Below are 3,523 nucleotides of genomic sequence, written 5' to 3'. Positions count from 1 at the left end.
CCCCCCCGTTCCAGCTCCCTCCCTGAAGAGGACACACTTTCCAGCGCTGTGTTGTGTGACTCACTGGCTGACGCTGCCTCCAAGCCTGTTCCTGCCTCAGGATGTGAACTTGCATGTAGGACCCAGTCCTACATTAGACATCTCAGCGATCAGCTCCTCTCCTGATGCCGGGATGCGGATCTTAGGTACAGTCCAGAAGTTCAAGCTGAAGAACAAGTCAAGGCTGGGCAAGCATCCAGGGCTTCCTTATGGCATTCATACAACAATACCTTCTTCCCATAATCCTCTAACGTCTGTCCCTCAGACATCCATGTGTAGACATATAGATGCATAAAGCTACAGATGGTGCACAGACATCCTATCTTCTGCAGTGCCTCGCACTGACATACCCTTGCAGAGAAAGGACCAAATTCCATCACTGGCTCCCACTGATGTACATCTTCCACAGAACCCACAGAACGAGAACTTTTAGGCTAAGGTTGGGATGTCAGATAAAAGCTTAAATCGCTTCCTTACGAAACTGGACCATCAAAGCTTTCAATGCCTTCACGGAAATGAGAAATACACGTAAGAACACTAAAGAGCTGGGCACCCAGTTGGGAAGGACTTTTTATTCCTGAGGTCCATTATTTATCAAGGCCTCCCTCCCAAAGCCACAGTGGCCATGGGGAAACTTCTGCTCTGGCAGCCCTAAGCTTCGGCAAAAACTTGAAGCAAGGAGCAGACTCAACTTCATAGGGTCATCTCTTTTCCAAGACTCTGTAAAGCCAGGGTCTGAGGCTGATTTTATTTCCAGTCTGAAAATTGCAGGTGGCTTATAACTTGGCGGGGGAAAGGGGATGCAGCATACAGAAAAACCATTATCGAGGGAGAGGGATAATGAGTTATGTGGCTCTGTTGATTAAAAACACTGTTCCTGGCAGGGTGGTGGTGGCGCACGCCTTTAATCCCAGCACTTGGGAGGCAGAAGCAGGCGGATTTCTGAGTTCGAGGCCAGCCTGGTCTACAGAGTGAGTTCCAGGACAGCCAGGGCTACACAGAGAAACCCCGTCTCGTGAAAAAAAACAAAAAACAAAAAAAACAAGAAAACAAACAAACAAAAAAAACCACTGTTCCTGTCCCTCGTTGGAACACAACTGAAGAACTTTCTGGCTTATGCGCCTGTCTGTGTGTTCACACGTGCGTGCCTATGCATGGAAGCCAGAGGACAGCTTTGGACCTCATTACACAAGCTCCATCCATCCACCTTGTCTTCAGAGACAGGGTCTCTCCTTGGCCTGGAACTCGCCGAGTAAACTAGAGTGGCTGGCCAGCCAGTGGAATCGGCTTGTCTAAACCAACCCACAGCTGGGATTACAAAAATGTCCCCATCCCTAGAGTGGGTTCTGTGGTCCAAACTCAGGTTCCCCAGCCACAAGGCAAGTACTTGACTGACTGAACCATCTCCCTAGCCCTCACACACCTTCCTTGATATCAGGAATTTCCACTCACTCGTCAAGCATATAAGGCTGCCGCCAGCCCTGTCGGGCTTTATTTATCTATTTGTTTATTTATTGTTGTTGTTTGTTTTTAACTGGTCATGGCCAGAGCTGACTCTGATCGACAGACACCATCAAAGCCACGTTCGGGCTCAGGCTCCTGTGAAGTGTGGACAGGATTCTGTCGAAACGGCGGAATTAAGCTTCCCGCTTAGTTCACGCTGCAGCCACTACAGCGGCTGAACTCTCAGCAGGCACCTCGACCCCTAGGAGATGCTGCGTGTTCAGTAACAAATCTCATTTCCTCTCAGACTAAAGGCGATAACAAAAGCCAGCTGGTCCTTCCAGGCTGTTCTTAAGATTAGGTGAAGCCATTTTCGGATTTTCCTCCTATACCACAGGGCGGCGCTAGAGTACAGGGAATAGCTCTTAAGCTTGCAGGGCTCGCCTCGCTGGAGAACACGGAGGGAAAAAGACTCCCTCAGCTCATTGTGGCTTGAAAAGGGATCCCACAACACATCTCTACCTATCCTCAGGAACCCAACAGCGCCTGTGTTCCAGAGCTCAAAGAGTACAAGTAAACTATGCCTGAGTTTTCAAGGCTCAGCTTCCATGCCCAAGGCAGGGCTAGTAGGCCAGGCAACTAACGTCATTGCTCCCAGAGCTGAGCTAGCTAATGTGATTTTGGCACAACCTGCACATGTTAAGGGCTGGGAAGGTTGACAGGTGAGTGGGGCAGGACGCCAACAGGCAAATCCTATAGGAAGTTTCCAGATAAAGAGGGTGCTCCCAAGGAAGAGAGAGAGAGAGAGAGAGAGACAGAGACAGAGACAGAGACAGAGACAGAGACAGAGAGACAGAGAGAGACAGAGAGAGACAGACAGACAGAGACAGACAGAGACAGAGAGACAGAGACAGAGAGAGACAGAGACAGGGAGGGAGGGAGGGAGGTAGGGAGGGAGGGAGGGAAGAAGGCAGGCAGGCAAGTCCTCCCCACATGTGGCCTCTGTGCACTCTGGATTTTGAGATAGGCTTTTAAAAAGTCAAAGTCTCTCATTAATCATTAATCTCATTAATTAGTTATCTACTGATTACATGTTTAGCATTTTGAAGTCTCTTGAGCAAAAATGAAATAGTAAAATTAATTTCTCCTGTTTCTTTTCTTCTAAAAAAAAGATGTTTCCCTGTGCATTTGATACATGTATCTTCTTCAGATACTGCCATTCAATAGCCCTTGACAAACACTGAAGTGCTTTTTTTGTCCACTGAGGAAAAAATATAGTCTTTAGTCCTCTGGCTCCTGTGTCCCAACTGCCTACCTGAAGTCCTACCCAGATAGGTTGGGGACCCCTTGGTTCCCTGTGCCCATTCCAAGGTGCCCACAATGGCCTGGACCGGAAAGAGGTTTTGACGTCCTTGGTGGTAGCAGCAGACCCCTGAAGACAAATGCCAGGCTCTTGTTGGGGATTCCTTTCTTAACCTGCCCTGGCTGCTGCCGAGGTATCAGTCAGCTTTTATCGCTGGGGTGAGGTTCTTGAGAGAAATCATTTGACAGGCTAACGGTTTCCACACACTTGGCCCCCTCTCTCAGACTTCACAGGGCACCCTGGGAGTGCACACTACATTCTGGGACTCCACACAATGCCCAACTCCATCCCCAGCCTCTGCCTGGCACCCTTGGACTCCTGGGCCCTGCCCACCTCTCAAGTTCAGAGGGGTCACTTTCTCCAATAAATCCTGAGATTAGTGTCCTGCCCTCGGGGTTCCTCAACATCATCAGCACCTTCAGGAAAGGCTACAGAACGCAAGGACGACACACGCACAAAAAAATGGACTTTTTATCTGCCAATTAAATGATAATCGAGCATCCTAAATTTTATCTGGCAAACAACATAACATACTGTTGTGATGCTGTAAACCAAGAACCACTTCAACATCTCTCCCCAACTCCCACCTACACAATCAGTCCCTTTAACATCTTCTCCTACCAGAAAATGAAATGCATATGCACCTGTGAAGAATATTCAAGGGGGCTGGAGAGATGG

The sequence above is a fragment of the Mastomys coucha genome, unplaced genomic scaffold, assembly GCF_008632895.1.
Source record: "Mastomys coucha isolate ucsf_1 unplaced genomic scaffold, UCSF_Mcou_1 pScaffold3, whole genome shotgun sequence".
In the NCBI taxonomy this organism is placed as follows: Eukaryota; Metazoa; Chordata; class Mammalia; order Rodentia; family Muridae; genus Mastomys; species Mastomys coucha.
Note: the sequence above shows the minus strand (reverse complement) of the source record.